This window comes from Thermobia domestica, chromosome 15 (genome assembly GCF_964235325.1).
Source record: "Thermobia domestica chromosome 15, izTheDome1.hap1.1, whole genome shotgun sequence".
In the NCBI taxonomy this organism is placed as follows: Eukaryota; Metazoa; Arthropoda; class Insecta; order Zygentoma; family Lepismatidae; genus Thermobia; species Thermobia domestica.
The window spans coordinates 128184967-128203657 of NC_137468.1; the positions used below are offsets into that span (position 1 = coordinate 128184967).

General features: G+C 35.0%; 1 protein-coding gene and 1 long non-coding RNA gene across 2 annotated transcripts in view; one reads left to right on the plus strand and one right to left on the minus strand.

The window, feature by feature from the left end:
• LOC145671226 (cationic amino acid transporter 2-like) overlaps positions 1-18691 on the minus strand; it is a 1570353-nt gene that overhangs the window by 578979 nt on the left and 972683 nt on the right. The window lies entirely within an intron of this gene.
• The window catches only part of LOC145671229 (uncharacterized), a 331066-nt gene that overhangs the window by 234011 nt on the left and 78364 nt on the right, over positions 1-18691 (plus strand). The window contains exon 2 of the long non-coding RNA XR_014128492.1: positions 2371-2584. This is a non-coding gene — a long non-coding RNA (uncharacterized LOC145671229). The remainder of the gene's footprint in view (positions 1-2370; positions 2585-18691) is intronic.

Sequence of the window (18691 nt, forward strand, 5' to 3'; positions counted from 1 at the left end):
GGTGAGATAGATGCGAAAGCAGGAAAGCACGTGTTTGATCATTTTAAAAGTGCAACGTATCGAAGCAAAAAGTGTTGCCCTAGTGCCACCCGCAGGGTTCCAGGCGGGGTCCAACTCAAAATTGCAAATGGTAAGGGGGTCAGGTATCTTTTCCTTGGGAAGCTGTTGGGTAATGCAAAAAGTCGGAACAAGCCTGGACTCTCTAAAATTTCCCTGTATAAAACGGCGGCCGGTCAAAATGTCAACAAAAGCGTCATTGTAAAGTCTATGGCCACCCCCATAAATCTGAAACGAAACAACAGATGTCAAAAGAGGAAAACACGTGTCATCATTTCAAAAGTATAATGATTGAATGTAAAACAAAATGTCCCAAGCTTCTCCGCAGGGTCCCAGACGATGTCCTACTCAAAATTTTCAAGGTCAAGGGGGTCAAGTGGCATATCGTTTGAAAACTGTTGTTAAATGAAAGCAAATGAAACATGTCTGGACCCTCTATGATAACATTGTGGAAACACCTTGCGTTTTAGTTCTTTCGGTAATCGGGTTTTAGTTTGTTTGCACTTTAATCTTTGTACCCAGCGGAAAGAAAGGAAATGCCTCTACTGTGAGATTATGCTCTTTGGGTATATGACTCGCACCGTACATTCATTCGGACCAATAATGTTACAGTTTCTTAATGACCATAATTAGTGCTTTCGATTGGTGTACAAACTATTTTCCATTTCGATATATAATCTCCGTCTCTTTTCATTTTACTGTTCTGTCGTTTCTTTTCTTTTCTTTCTTTCTTTCTTTACACATTAATGAGCCCCGAACAGCAGAATCTCACATTAGGACATTTCCTTTCTTTACATTGCGCACACGAATTAAAGTGAAAACGAACGAAAATCCGACTACTGGAAGAAAAACTAAAAGGCAAGCTGTTTCCATATTGTTATCGTAGAGCGTTCAGACTTATTTCATTTGCTTTCATTTAACAAGAGCTTTTCAACGATAGCTTACTTGACCCCCTTGTCATTTGAAAAAGTTTGATTAGGACTCCGTCTGGGACCCTGGGAAGACTCTGGGACAAATATTCTTAGTTTCAATCATTGTACCTTTGAAATGATTACAAACATGTTTTCCTTTTTTGACATCTGTCTCACCATTTCAGATTTATAGGGGTGGCCATAGACTTTATAGTGACGTTTTTCCTGACATTTTGACCGGCCGCCATTTTGCACAAGGTAATTTTAGAGAGTCGAGACTTGTTCCATCTTCTTGCATTTCCCAACAGCCTTCCAACAAGGGACCCCATTACCATTTGCAATTTTTGAGTTCGACCCCGCCTGGGACACTGCGGGTTGACCTAGGACAACACTTTTTGCTTCGATACGTTGTACTTTTAAAATGATCAAACACGTGTTTTCCTGTTTTCGCATCTGTCTCACCGTTTGCGATTTTTTGGAATGGCAACCTACTTTTTGTACGCCATATATATATCCATATAACTAGCACAGTATATGCGTTGAGAAAAATTTTATTACAGTTTCGTAATAGGTCATTAGTGCTTTCGATTGGTGTATAAACCGTCTTCCACTTCGATATATATAATCTCCCTCCCTTCCCTTGTAAGAGCAGTGCCTATGTAGCATACGGATAACGTATGCTCCGTACAGATTTCTGTAGTAAGCAAGAGGATTCCGTATACTGTATTTGTACAATATACCGCTGTCCGGAGAACGGAATTTTCTCAGTGTATGCATACGAAAGAGCAAGAAGTCTTATATACGTACGAAATCTGCATTGATTTATTTGATATTTTCTCTAGTTATTACATTTATTTTTCTCCCTGTGTTTATTTATTTATTTTTTTTTCACCGTCATCGCGAGCTAATGCGTAATTCGCCATTCTAAGCTTTGTGCTGTTCCTCAGCTGTTCTAGCCAACAACCACCTAAAATTCCCCGCTATCTTCTCTTCGGTGCAAGCCTATTATCTTTGTATGTAGAGCTACACGAGTTTTATCATCTTTTAAAAGTTGGATGGTCATGTGTGCTAGAAAGTAGAAGAGAAGTAGGATTTGAGTAATCGCAAAGATGAACGGAATGTATGGTCACTTATGGACGCGATACGCAAACTCATGTCGCGTATTGACAAACCAACCAAGAATTATTCGCGGTGACACACAAAAAAATATTAATTCTGAATAAAAATGTCACATTATCTCCGTTTACAAAAAATGGAGTTTGAGTTACTCCGTTCTAGCATGTGACTCTCCAATTATGGACACAATTTTAAAAATTTAACTCAGGTTTTAGTTAGTATAGAAGACAATGTTTCATATAAAATATTATTTTCTACTGAACGAATATTTCTTTATTTGTTGCAGGTATGGGAATCCCAATCAATCGGCGATGATTCAGGAAATTGGCCAGAAATTTAGTACAGACAAAGTACGTCAAATTCTTCTTATGCGAGATCCAGTTCAAATCTGTAAATGAGAGTTCCCAGTTAACAGCGATGGACGACGATTTACTACAAGTAACTACAAAAGACGTTTGAGCATTCGAGATGAAGTTGCTGGTAGTTGGCTTATTTATTCAGTGAGTAAGGATGCAATATTTTGTTTTTGTTGCTGTCTTTTCAGTGCTACTACAATGTCACTCTCTCTTGTGCAGGTTTTCCAGATTGGAAGCATATGTCCAAACTGTTGTCAGAACATGATAAATCTTTGACTCACATGAAGGCTATCCAATCGTGGTTTGAACTTTTAAAATCAGGTAAAACAATTAACGCTGAAAACCAACTACTTATTCGCAATGAAACTGAGCGTTGGAACGAAGTTCTTAAACTAGTGTTGTATATAGTTCAGTTTCTTGCATCCCAAAACTTGGCATTTCGTAGACAAGACGACACTATTTACTCAAGAAACAATGGCAATTTCCTCAAACTTGTCGAGTGTATTACAGAAAGGCCCATGTTTAGATAAGTGCTATTCTGTGCTCGAGCACAGTGCGTCAGAGTTTAGGGGGATACAATTCTTTTAAAGACTCACAATAAAGTAATATTTAAAACTAGCAACACGCAGAGTCCCGCGCAAGCGCGAGAAAATAATATGTTTAATTCGCTCTAATCACAGTATTTACTAATTAGCTAGCTCATCTGATTATTTTTAAAAAGTCATCCTCTCCCACCCCCACCCCAAGGAATGGGGATGAACTTGAACATCATGAAAATTTATATCGTTATACTCAGCGACCTCTTAAATTATTAATTCAACACTAATACCTGTCGTTTTCGATTACTTTTCAACTGTCTCTTCTCCCTGGGATGTGGAGTATGACCTTGAAGTTTAATTGCATTAAAACTGACACTATTCATCTCAGCGACCCCAAAAACTATAAATTCTACTCAAATATTGGTTGTTTTCGGGGGGCGGCAAATTATTTAGAACACAAGGCGCATAGTTTAGCTATTTCCGAATGTAACTATTGCCCTAAGAATTTTATTAACTATACCTATAGGTGTAGCTTCAGCAGAAAGAAGTTTCTCAAAGTTGAAACTTATGAGGAACTACCTGCTTTCAACAGTAACGCAGGAGCGTCTTGTAGGTCTTTCTATGTTGTCCATTAAAAGTGATGTTCTGTCTGAGGTTGATGCTGATAAAGACTTTGCAGAGAAAGAAAGCAGGAAAAGTTTATTTTACTTGACACTGTAAAGATACAGGACAACTTGTTTTAAAGCTGTATAAATGTATAAAATTATGGATATATCGCATTTCAAGGGTACACATTTTATCATCTCTTTCAATCTTCAATAAGAAAGCAAAAGTCTTCCTTGTGCTCATCCAACCGAGGAATGTTGTTGGAAGCAATCAGATAAGAAATTTTGCAGATGTCCACTCAGCCGTGGACCCAATACTTCTTGTTATCTTTCGATCAGCGTTTTTCTTCTAAGATCACTGTAAACATTCTCCAAGGAAGTGATTCCTTGTCACGCATTAAAAATAACAGGAAATCACTAACTAGTTCATTTTTAAAATACTGCTTCCTAAGCCATCTCTTGGAAGCGAGAAACAGTAGTAAGAAAAATCTACCATATACTCATATAACATGATTTTTGATTTACTAATTGATTGTAGAGTTAATGGGCACATAATTATTGATGCGTTTGTTCCCCGTTACGAGGAATTTGATTTTCTATGATTATTTATGTTCGCACCAATTCCTCCGGATATAATTATAGAACCGTGTACAACGATTCACTCAAGGTAATCGTTAACCTGGTTCGGCTAATAATTTAAGTCAAGTTTTTGTGATAGTAATTATTCACACCTCAAAATATCTTCTGTGAATACATTTACTTGCATTCTCACCTTTTATACTGAAATTACAAAACGGTGATACGTATTAAACAGTTTTATTCGTTGATTCTCTATTAACGAATATGCACATAGACTGTCTTCCAATCGTACATGTTTTTTAGGTAACTATCAACAACTACATAGCAACGAATTATATAATAATGTAATGTTTCTTACATATATTAAAAACATTCTTCTTTTGTTATTTTTAAATTAACATTATATCTGGTATAGTGCTTATGTAGAAGCACTTTCTGCCCAAAAATACAAGTAATTATCAATTTATACAAATTATCTCGTTATACGTGTTAACCGGGGAAATACAAACTTGAGTAGTGGTTCAGATCCACTTATGTCCCGTCTCGCATATCAAAAAAAGGAATATGTATGTATCATACTGTATATATTAGACAATTTGAATCGAAATAGTAACTTGAGCTTTTGTTGCTTACGAGTTTAAAACTCATATAAACGAATTTTATATAAATCTCAATGCACAGATTTTTTGTTTTAAATATCTAATTTATAATTCAATTTTGGAGATTTATATATAATTGTGTCTTCATATACCTCCCTACCTGTGAAATGAAATCAGTATTTTAAACATGAACTAGTTAGTGATTTCCTGTTATTTTTAATGCGTGACAATGAATCACTTCCTTGAAGAAACAGCTGATCGAAAGATAACGAGAGGTGTTGAGTCCACGGCTGAGTGGACACCTGCAAAATTTCTTATCTGATTACTTCCAAAGACATTTCTCGGTTGGATGAGCAAGGGAAGACTTTTTGCTCTCTTATTGAAGATTGAAAGAGATGATAAAATGTGTACCCTTGAAATACGTTATATCCAGCAACACTAAAAGTATTCCACATTACTGCTTACATTTCTCATGGCTTTCGCTTTCCAGTCTAATCAGGCCATTATTTCAAAACGAGTTAAAACGAGCTGAACGAGCGAGCGAGCCATTATCAAACTCGACTCAACTCGAAACTCGACGTTGAAAACAGCTTGACCTTGATCGCTAGGCGGTAAACGATTCGTCTTTTGTCTGGTTACGTTAGGTTTCTTTGTCTCTGCTTGCAAACTTGTATGTTATATTTCGTCGATTCAAAATGTCTTTCGTATTTCTTTATGAAGTCGTCAAAGTTTACATTAATAACTTGAGTTTTTCTTAAACCGTTGGTTCACAAGTTTGTTATTTCTCCACACGAAACTACAAATATGACAGATTGAATTCTCATACTCTCTATTTCTCTAAAAGCAGTCGCCATTACCTGGTCAAAGACTTATTTCCGCCACGATTCATATGAACCAAAATAAATTCATTTTTTGGAAGCAGAACTTTCACTTTCCGGATTTCGGAAAATTATGGAATTCGGTTAAACTCCCTAATTCAGAAAAATTCCGGAACTCGAGAAGAATCCGGAATTTAGAAAATTACGGAATTGAGAAAACTCCGGATTTCGAAAAATCCGGATTGTTCCGAATTCCGGAATGTTAACGAAATCAGAAATTTTTAAATTCCGGATTTTTCCGAATTTCGGAATGATTCCAAAATCGGAATTTTCCGAATTCCGGAATTTGTCCGGTTTTACTTTCTCGAGTCCGGAAAGTAATAATTCCGGAATTGGTTATCTCTAGTTTATACACAACTTTTCAGAACACTAAGCTAGTAGCTGTCTACAAACAAAAAAGTAATGCAAAGCATTTTGTATCCTGCAATACGTCAGGTATTAAAATCCGACAGCAGTTTCAGTATCTAACCAGAAATTGCATGTATCTAGTTACTGGAAGTTGAGGTATGAAGAATTGTATTGTGTCTTATCTTTTTGTGTCTTATACAACCCTGCAAACCACTGAATATCTAAACGGCTTTTGTTAAATCCAAGTTGTATTACTCCCAGTTACATCCATTTGTGTCTGTATGATCGTGTTACTAAAGCTTACTATATGCTTTAGTATATATATATATAGTAGCTTACTATATACTCTTCCTCTGCTCTCCCGTAAAGTTGTGATACGATCTACTACAGAATAAAGACTGCTTCTGCCTCTGTCAACTCTGGTCGATCTCGCTGACGCGACATATTTGCTTTTTTATACCCCTTTCTTCGTTTACTGAACTAAATAGTAACTATTCTGAAATATACTACTGCGCCTGCCGCGTAGATAAATATTTCTGATGCCAATAGTTTCCGTTTTGTCCAAGGAATGTTCTTTCTCTTATTCGCAGCATACCCCTTTTATTACATTATATGAAAAGCATGTAGGTCTAAATACCTCATGTATTGCATAGAATGTAGGTTTAACTCTTCCATCAAAGAAGAAACATGTGATCATAGTATACAACCCACAGAAGTGATAGCTGGCAATACAGTGGCCGTAATCCCTAACGACACAGAGAATGAGCAGTGCCCTCTCCGCTGGTCTAGTGGTTAGCACGTGCGCCTTTAGTGTATGGTGTCCCGGGTTCGATTCCCGGCGGGAGAGCATTTATGATTTTTAACTGTTCTCGATGTTTTTGTGTTCGTGTCCCTGTCGTTATAAGTTATTAGAAAAAGCAAGTTAAACGAGTGAAGCAAGTAAAATTAGAAATAAGCAAGTTACTAAAACACGTTCGGTGAGTCAGTTAAAAAAAGTGGACAATGAACTGGCTGTTAGCGCCGTCCATGCGAGTTCGAATCTATCTCGGCTTGATTTTTTATCCATTTGAGAGAAAGTATTGTTTCTTTTCGCTACAGTAGTCACTCTTTTCGTATTTTTCGCCGTCGTTCACAGTTAAAGTAACTGACTATTCTTATTCTTTCTACGAATGATGGATCTGCTCTTTGGCTTCATGTCAAACATGCACACGTAATGAAAAGACGCTGTCGATAATAATAATAACAATAATATGAAATATTACTAGCTAACTCGTGTGTGTATTTCGACAATATAATTTTATATTATTATGTGGAAATAAGTAAGACTGGCTGGCGCCCTCCCTCCTAAATTTTTCGATGCGCCTTATAGGTCCACGGTGTCCAACGTTGGCCCCATTTCACTATCACCTCCTGTTCTCTCTATATAAGTTATCGGCATTTTGCCTAAAGAGGGCTCTGCCGTGGCTCCATGACTACCCATGACAATGACTTTTCGTTCGTTTTGCATTGAAATTGCTTATTTTTCTAAGTACTATGAGTGCATACTGTGCAACGTTGCTCCCATGAGTCAACAGTTTCCCGTTCTCTCGATATAAATTGCTAATATTTTGTTTGTAAGAGAGATATGGCGTTACAATCATTATGTTTGAAGAAGAATTGAGGAAGATATTGCCTTGCCACAAACAACACCTATTATTATTATTATTATTATTATTATTATTATTATTATTATTATTATTATTATTATTATTATTATTTTACTTACCACTAATGTTGCCTACCTTTATTTGCAATGTAATGTGTTACTAAAAACCAAATGAAATAACACTCCTCGCCATTCACGCTCCCTAACTCGAAATACATGATTTACAGTTCTCTGTGTTAGAGGAAAGCACATTTATTATATCATTTTTCAAATAACAAGTTACTTCACTTTCAATGTGTAATTTAATATCATCACTAACAATCGTCTTGTTCCGATACGAAAATAACCCCCTCCTGCAGAAAGAAAAAAAGCCTGACCGTAGCGAAAGGGCGTAAACCTTCTTTATGCGATTAATCGAGTCCAATATTTCAACAAGTCCCTGCACACAAATATTTCAGTAAAGGAGGAAAAGTTATTCAAACTTTTTGAATACCTATTTATGGGCGAAATTTGGTTCCCTTGGGAGTTTTTAAGAGTTTGAAGGGCCGCCATTTTGAACATTTTCATCTGATTATTCGGGTTAACGAACTCATCAAGATATTTCAACAATTAATGTTTGTGCCAAGTTTCGTCTCAATCCGCTGAAAATTAGGGTGGTTATGGTATTCACAAATAGCGTTATATATATATACAGATAGATAGATAGATAAATAGACACACAGAGGGAGAGAAAAAGTGTTTTGCTCCCTTCTCGCACCCGTGGTGCGTCAGAGCTAAACCGGGCCCCTTTGCAAAACGTATTGACCAGCCTAACCTAAACACAAACCTCTTACTTGCTAACGTAGAAACGTGATCGGGAGGTGTAAGGCATGTAGAAATTGTATTTTTAATAACCATGAGTATGGTCCACTTCCAAGTTTTTCTTTTTACTTTTTGCAGCTACATCCGAACGTTCAATTTTTATTCTTTACTAATTGCAAATGGCGTTTACATTCAAAATATGATGAATTTTGGTGGCATTTGTTCGGATATTCTTCTCTTTTGAAATGAAGAAAAGAATAAAAGCAATACGCAAAGACTACTACTAAACATTACCAATAAACATTACCATTACCAATTTTCAGTACTAAACATTACCAATAATAATTGCTACGATAAACTAAATACGACCTCTTTTACCATCTCTCATGAGCTGCATGTATTATTTACAAAATTTTTTAAAAATGTCCTCGCCGAAGATTCGAACTGGCGACCTTTGCATTTGTAAGCCAGCACCTTAACCACTACACCAAGATCATGGCATGCTGTATTTAGTTGTCGGTGTATTTGTTGTATTTGTGTTTTATGTTCCCACTTCAACAATTTTTACTTTTTTTTTCTAAGTTTAACAGCTGTTCCTTACTTCTTTCGGTGTCGTCCTTTATTTACACTATGCACTATTCGTATTCACAGCTTGTGCCCCTCTGCAATTTCTTATTCAGATTAAACTTTTTTTTTGCCCCTCAGTAAACATTTGATTGATTTAATTCTCATACTCTCCACGGATGGAGCGCAGGAATGCCAGACTCGAAAAATAGGTGTACATTTACTTTCCTGACAGATAATACATTTTATACATACTTTCCGCATACATGTTTGGAATAAACGTATTTTCAGTACGAACGAAAGAACTGTATATTGGTGGTCAGGATCTCAAATATAGATATATGTATGTAACATATAGCTGGCGTATGCAACATACGTATACGTATGTGATATATGGAAGACTGTTGGATGTCATACATCCTGCAACGACTTGATGTAACATCTAAGCGGGGAAAGTCTGTAGCATATGGAAAACGTATGTCCCGTGCAGATTTCTGTAGTAAATATAATGATTCCATATATTTGTACAATATACCGCTGTTCGGATAACGGACTCAGTGCATTAATTAATAAGAATTTGCGTCCGGTGAAGGAGCGTATTAAAAGTTCGAAAAATTATATATATATATTTACAACAATGAGGAATATCACAGTCGAATCGGTGGCGTGCTGCCTGCCACAAGCCTGAGAGAAAGTTGCTAGACGTAACATTACGGGACGCCAAAAAGCATGAAAGAAACGTGATGAACCTTAGGATGGTGTTGTTCAGACCAACTCCTAACAAAGGTAAAAAGGTAAACATGTCTCTGTATGTGATGTCTCTCTATGAAAACTGATGTATTAAATTGTGATATGACAGTACCATATAACCAGCATCGCACTATTAAACTTTCAGTGTATTACCAGAATGTTTGTGGTCTCAGAGGTTTAAAAAGTCAAGAGTTCTTTACAAGTGTTGTATCGAATACATACGATATAGTAGTCATTAGTGAAAGTTCCCTAACTGCTAGTTACTCAGACTCTGAAATATTTGATGATCGATATTGTGCTTTCCGTCAGGACAGAAATTTTGAGCTGGTTAACAAGAGTAAAGGGGGTGGGGTAATAATAGCTGTTCTTAAAAAATATAATGTGTACTATGTAAGTTCCTGCGATTCAAATCTAGAGTGTGTTCTTGTTAAATTAGTATTACATTCTTTAGATGTATTTGTCTGTGCCATTTATATTCCACCGGATTCAAATTTAAAAATTTACGAAGAGTTTTATCAATTTATCGAGAGTAACTGTCCACCAGGAAGCACAATTCTCTGCATCGGAGATTTTAATATTGCAGAAATTACAAATTCTTGTTTTGATCTTATGTCCTCAACAACCAAGTGTAAAGATGTGTATAACTTTATGTCCTTATACAATTTATCATCATTCAACGACATTCAAAACACAAATGGCCGCACATTAGACCTAGTACTTTCTAATATCAAAGATGTAGTTGTTACTAAAGAGTATCCACTTGTTCGAGAGGATAGACATCACCCAGCAATCCTAGTGTCTTTAACTCTTAATCATATTACTAAATTAAAGCAAGTTCCTAAAGTAACTGGTTTCAACTTTAAAAGGGCTGATTTCACAAAATTATATATAGAATTGTCAAACTTATCTTGGGATTGCCTTTCTCAAAATGATGATGTTAATTGTACTGTTTCAAAATTCTACGAAATGATTTATAACGTATTCAGCCGATGCGTCCCTGCTAAAAAGCACGTCAATGCCAGTTATCCGTGCTGGTTTACCTATGATATAATCAAAAAAATCAAACGGAAATCTTACCATCGTAAAAAGTGGAAAGAGGGGCTAAATAATATTTCATACCATCGTGAACAGTTCCTGAAACTACGAAAAGAAATTAAATCAGAAATTTCGAGAGCATACAAGGCATTTATTTCACATTCTGAATTTACTGTAGAAAAAGACCCACGGCAGTTCTGGTATTTTATTAAAAGTAAAACCAAGCATCTTTCGTCAGATTCTCTAACATATAATAGTAACGAATTAAAACATAACAAAGAGATTTCTGAGGCATTCGCGCATTATTTTCAGTCGGTATATAGTAGTGTACCCGCTAAATACGACACAGATTATCTAATAACAAATAATTCGGAATGTAGTATATTAGACACCTTTCATATAAAGGAAATAGAATTAGAAGAAATTGAGCAGGCTATTAAAGCGCTGAAACCCAAAACATCTTGTAGTATAGATGACATTCCACCGTATGTGGTGAAGGGCTGTTTAGATATATTCAAGCATCCACTCCACATTATCTTTAATATGTCCATTAAAACCAATATATTTCCGAATAAATGGAAAGAAGGTCTCATTTGCCCTATTCCTAAATCTGGAAACAGGAATGAGATAGAGAACTTCAGACCCGTAGCCATCCTATCTCCCTTTGCAAAAGTTCTTGAAACCATATTATACAACAGAATTTTAAACCATGTTAAGCCTGTCATATCTGAACATCAACACGGATTTTTAAGGAATAAATCCACAACAACCAATCTAGCAATAATAACGGATTACATAGCAAGAGAGTTAGACAAAGGTGGTCAAGTGGACGTCATTTATACGGATTTCAGTAAGGCTTTCGACAGAGTTGACCATGACGTGCTACTACAGAAATTGGTATCTTTCAATTTTTCTAAACGAGCAATAGAGTACTTCGCTTCCTACTTGTGCGATCGAGAGCAAGCTGTCTCTTACAAGGGATACATTACCATGAAATTTACCACATTATCAGGTGTTCCTCAAGGATCCCATTTAGGCCCGCTATTATTTCTTCTTGTAATTAATGATATCTCAACCTATGTTAAAAACTCTCACTTTCTGTTGTTTGCCGATGATCTCAAATTATATTCTAAAATAAGCACAATAGATGACTGCACACAACTCGAGCAGGATTTACAGGGTGTTGAGCAATGGTGTGCCAAAAACAAACTTTCATTGAATATCTCTAAATGCAAGTCTTTATCGTTCTCAAGGAAAGAAAATCCCATCAATCATCTGTATATAATTAATGGCATATCTCTGTGTAAACCAAATTCAGTTAAAGATTTAGGAGTAATTTTTGATTCAAAATTGACCTTCTCTCATCACATTGATGCAATCTCTAACGCTGCATTCAGAAACCTCGGTTTTATCTATAGAATGGGTAAAGAGTTTAGAAACGAGTCAACATTCATTAAACTTTATAATTTGTACGTAAGGTCCCGATTAGAATATGCGTGCGTTATTTGGACACCGAATGTAAATAAATACTTACAAGCGATAGAAAACATACAATTTAAATTTCTAAAAATGCTTACGTACAAGAAAACAGCTTTCTATCCCAAACAGATTCCCTACGTGGACTTAGTAAGGAGTTTGAATTTCCTAACGTTGACGAATCGACGAAAGATGTTTGATTTACTATTTTTATATAAAGTATTAAATAATAAAATTGACTGTCCAGAGCTACTCACGAAAATATATCTGAGCGTTCCAACAGGCAGAACAAGACCAGGGAATACTGGTATATTTTTCTGTGAAAGGGCACGAACAAATATTCTCAATAAATCTCCGCTGTGGAGAATGTGTGACTCCTACAATGAATTAAGTCATAAAACTGATGTATTAGATATATTCAGTATGTCAGAATATGTATTTAGAAACAGGATTATTACCGAGTACCTGACACTCGAAGTGCATTGATTAATTGTACGGGTAAAAGTATATATGTATATGTATGTATTATACGACACTATAATTAGGCATTAAGCCTGTTGTGTTGTTTTCTAAATAAATAAATAAATAAATAAATGTACATTTATATCCAAAATTACTGTCGCATGACTATAAATATGTTGTTCTAGTAATATAATTTGATAACGAATTCGCCCAGTGTTTCTTATAATGTTAGTATGTGTATAATCGGCAAAGACAAGTATGTGGTAAATTTCATGTCAAAAGAGCCGTAAATAAGAACAATGAAAGGAAAACAAAATTTTCTTGTCCATTTACTTACATTTTATTTTACACATTATGATTTTCGTATTTATATTTTTTCCTATGAAATTTACCACAAATATACATTTCCTGATTATACACATAGTATCAGTATTAAAAGTACTCCGCAAAATCATTATCAAATTATATTCTTACAAGAAGACAGTTATAGGTATGCGACAATAATTTTGGACATTAGTGTACTTTCAGTTTTGTCAGGGAGCGGTGCGTACAAAATTGGTACGATTTATGTGTTTTCACTTGAACTCCCTATGTCATCATGAACTGTGTACAGCTGCACAAATTGTTTCGAGCAGCTCTTGAAAGTTCCATCAAAAAAGCACTGCTGGTTGTCCCTCACAAGGGAAGTTCAGGAGAATGCACTCGCTTGCAGAGAAATTAAGAATACCATTTGAAGCCCCAATTCATGCTGATTACAAGCTAATAAAATTCCTGTACGGTTGAGAATAGTTCGAGATATTCAACTTGGAAACTTATGAGAAAATGAGGATATGCGCATTTATACGCGTTAAGTACAATATAATTAGTAACGAATATTGACATACGAATTGAAAGCTATAGGAAGTAACAGGAAAAAGTGTTTCGCAATAACTAACGGGTTTGTTAGATACAATTATTCATTACATTGTTCACAATAATAATAGGTTAGAGATGAAAATTGATCACTGTTGTTCTTCTGTCTTATGAAGAAATGATGCAGGCAAAAGACTCCCTTGCACCATGAACATTTTATATGTGTAATTGCGTTGCATCTGTCAAGGGAACAGTTCGCAGAACCAAAGCAAAAAGCAAATTCGACAAGTGATTTGAAAGTCATAGGCCTGTAATTTGTTCGTAACCTGCCTTGTAAAACGCAAACTGAAACAATCCAATGTATCGCGGGAATAGGAAACGATTCGTATGGACACGAACTTTATTTGATTCTTTGGTTGTGTTATGAGCAAGCTTAACAGAGATATTTTATTTATTTTTATTTTATTATTCATAAAATTTGCATAAGCAATCTAAATTTTATATTCAGATTTAATATATACATTTAATTAGTTAATTTTTTTTATACATTAGATTTTATGCTAATCATTCTAATATTATTTTATTTTATTTTAAATTTCATTAAGTTTAGCGGCATAACAGAAAACTGTTTTTTTTTATATATATTTGTTGGAAAGTTCCATATGAATTTTAGAAACTTCAGGGAGATAAAGGTTAGTGACCTACAGTACCAAATATTGCCAACCTATAGTATCTAGGAAATACTATAAACAACATTCTTTTAGTGTGTTATAACTATTATAGAAATATATTGTAAAAAAAGGAAAGAAATTCTAAGGATGGACAAAACAAAATTAGCGACAGAAAGTCGCTGAGCAATTTTTTGTTGAATTATACACAACTAGATACGAATTTTCAAATACAATACGTGAGAAATTGTTTCACTGACCGCGATATTCGCACTTTTAATGGAACCGCTACTTCTCCGGTGGGGGTGGTTCAACGGTTCTAGCTGCCAGTCAGCGAACCTTCATCAATGCATACTGTTCCAGGGTTACCAGAAGGTATAGGTATATGAAATATATTTTTGAATATAAATTCCAACCTATAACAATTCTTGGACAGATCCGATATAGTTATATTAGTATATAGAATTGCGATCTTTACCCGTATATTCTTTATAGAATAGCTATTTTGGCAGTTTGCTATTCTTTGTTTAATTTTAAACTAAGTATGTTGATTCTGGCACTCCCGGCATGGCTTGGAGTGTGATGAAGGGTAGCAGAAGACAATTGTCTACCACCACAAAGTTATTTTGTATTTTTTTCTGTTTTTGTTTACAATGACAACTCCACCCAAGTTTATAAATTTAAAATAGGATATTTAAATATTGGTTTTCAACTTTTGTTACATGTCAATTGTAATTCGTTAATCGGTAATATCATTAATTTTAAATGTAAACAGAAAAGGATATCGGTCATTGAGAGAGGTTGTTTACATTCGAAAAAGAAACAGTAACCGCTAGAGGGATACACCCGTCAGGCCTCTCGCAAGCAACCCTTATTGTGGAAAGTAAGTCCCGCTATCCTCTGACAATGAAGAAAAAAAAACTTTTGATGCCCCGCGAAGAATTCGTTTTGGTAAAAGCTAGCTTTAGTGTGTGTAACAAAAGCAAATGAGAGAAAAACATTGAGTTAGTTGAAACTTCACTGTTATCGGAACCACATACTACAGTGAGTCTACAATGAATAAGTTACGCTATTATTAAGACTATGATTCTTGATCACTATTAATCTTTACGAACATGGATTCTATACTGTGATAATTATTGTAGAAGCTATAAAACATATTTGACTGAAAAGTTTCAAACTACATTTTTAAAGTTCTTAACATGTTTACAATTAGTGAAATTAAGTGACACCAGAAAACAACGATAAAGATGGAATAATACAAATTTAGTTATCCAAAGTGAAGAAACGATATTATTTTAATTAGTATTATTCCAATAAAGTGAATCTTCATGTTATGACATGGAAGATGTAGCAGGACTATTATAATTATGCTAATCTATTTATACCAGAAAATTCATCGTGAACATTTATGAGACTATTAACTAACGTGTGAGAGACTAAAAGAAGAAGTATAATCGGACCTCTCGAGTAGGATCATCTGTAGTGAAGTGTGATCACAGTGAGCAAGAAATTAAATATCTTGTAAAAACGGTTTAGTGACAGTGAACATTCGAATTTGAGAGAGATCTCTATTCTATTTTATTAATTTTTTAAACAAAAGAAACTTATTTAAGGCAGTTATTAAAGTGATTTAAAAAAATATCTATTGAATATCTAGTTTGTGTATATATATCTATATTGCGTGCGGTGTTATTGTGTGTTCATTAGTGAAATTACAAATAAATATGTGTGCATTTTCTTGAAAGTGTGTGGAGTTTTTAGTTGAATACTTAGCCGCAGGGTGAGTACAAAATAACTTGTATTTTTTTTTTTTTTTTTTACCTTTCAGGCATTCCAGGATTTGTTGTGGCTGCCAGAGTTAACTAATGCAATTTGACGATAAATTCACATTTTCTTAATATTAAGATAATATCTGACCTAAAGTCAGAACCTCAAGCAGCATTACTGTCCCTAACGGGGCAATGGGACGTTAAAATAGAACTCATGTTTTCAGGAATGTAAATTCTAAATTTAATTGTAATTTGGCTCTACCGACACTAAATTATTTTTTTTTTATTTTTTATTTTGGCTAATCTAAATTTTTATTAATTATTTACAACATTTACATATCATGTCGTACATTCCTGTGGTGAGAGGATGAGATGAGTATTGTAAGCACCTCCCACCTATCTCATGCTCTTCACAAGAATTTAGCGCCCATGCGTGTAAGCTTGATCAGGCTGGTCATTGTGTTAGATACAATCACCCCAGCGTGTTGCTAGACTAAATGCTGCATCTGTCATTGAAAATGAGAATTTATCATCACACGTCAAAATTAACTGTTCGCGAAACTATTTTCCCATATCTAGTCCAAGAATTGTTACATAATTTAGTATGAAGCTCATTAATACAAAAGTTATGTTTTAGTTGTAAACAATAAAGGGGGAGATAATTTTAGGATTTTAAAAATCGAATTTTAGAGATAATTTTAGAAATTTTTTTAGAGAAAGTGAATGGTATTGACTCGGTCACAAAAGAGAAAGATGGATGAAAATCTGGTATTCTTAGATTATGCACAAAGGTTTAGTCCTTCAGAGGAAGACATAATAAACGTCCAAGAAATAGGTGAAGTATTAACAGGTGATAGGAGTATCAACAGGAGAAACATTAGAAGTTAGGCAATCAGAAGGTGATAAAGAAGAACGTAGTCAAGAAGAGATAGGAGATAAAGAGAAAGCTAGACCAAGTAATCCTGTAGTACCACCATTAGGAGTTAATAATGAGGAAATGAGAAATCTAATGGAATTTATAAAATTAACAATAGTTGCTTCACAGAAGGAAATAGAACAGAAAATTGATAAGACTGACAGGAAAACAGATTGTACAAATCGTAAGTTAGATCAAACAAACGCTTGCCAAAAAGAAATAGAAAGTAAACTTTTGCAGGTTGAAGAAAAATTAGAGAATAGAAATACAGAAATTAGAAATGCGCGTAGGGATTTTGAAAATGCTCACAAGGATTTAGAAGAAAGACTATCTAAAGCTCTCGAAAATACAAAGCAACAGTTACATAATGATCTTGAGAAAACAGTAAATCAAGTAGGTGGTGCATTAGGAAAGGTAAACGATAGGATTGAGGCCACTGAAAATTCAATTGTAATTGTTAGGACAGAAATAGGCTCAAAACTAGTCACATTAGAAGAAAAAATAACACTATTCAAAATGAAATAGATCAGAATTTGAAGATAAATTAGAAAATGTAATAGCAGGACAGGTCAGTTTGCAAGAAGACATAGAGAAAAAAATTAGTGAGCCCAATACTGTGTTCAAACAAGATGTAATAGAAAAAGTGCAAAATTTAGAAGGAAAACTTATTGCATTAGATAATGTTGCCAACAAGAAAGTGCAAGAATTATGTAATTCAATAAGTAGGTTACAAGAAAGGACACAAGGCGAACAATGTAGGGGAATGCATGTCAATAATGAAAATACAGGCAATGGCAATAGGCCAGACAGTGTAACTTTTCAATTAGAACAGGAATTGCTATCATGTTCAAGGGCAGTAGGTGATAATACGTTCCAACCAATAAGCTCACCACCTGCACAGTCACTAACTCAGATGGATAGTCAGGTTGCCTTGGCAACGGCTATGAATTCCTTTTTACATAGAGATTTAAAGTTACCATGTTTTCAAGGATTAGAAGATGAAGCACAGACTTATAGCTTCCTGGTTGACCTAGATAATTATTTTAAACTAACTGGTGTCAACACTGAAGCACGCCTGTCCTTTATCTCTCGTACATTAAAAGGTAGCGCCTTGTTGGTTTAAGGTCATGAGAAGCAAGATTGTTACATATTCAGACTTTATAACAGCATTTAAAGCCACATATTTGAACCAAGAGAGATTAACTGCTTTAAGAGCAAACATATTGACAAGTCAATTCAATCCAAAAGTACACAAAAGCGCATCGGAATACTTGCTTCACTTACTGCACCTTAATGCAGTCTTAGACCCTCCCCTTGAATAGAAAATCCTGTTAAAGGTTCTTCCGCGCCAACTTTCACCTTCTCTTTTCAGAATTATAATAACCGCGAAATCAGAAACTATTTCAGAATTACTCACGTTTGTGACTGAAGTTCAGTATTCATTCAAGGATAGGATTAATGTCCCTCAGAGGAGGTGCATTAATATGCTAGAGATCACACGTGAACAACACGAGACCACTCAGCCATAACGGAATAATCGTATTCACAGACAAAACCGTGGTCCTTACTCTAGAAATGCAAGAGGTCGCGTAGAAAGGACTGAAAGAAATTCCAATGCAAATGAAGAGACCTCAAAAGGGCGTGGCCGAAATACTGAAAATCAATCTACCAGAAATAACAGACAAAATTCTCAAAACGCGCCTCATCAAAACACGCGACCACAGAGAGGTACACGGGGTGTAAATTCAAGGAATTTTTACAG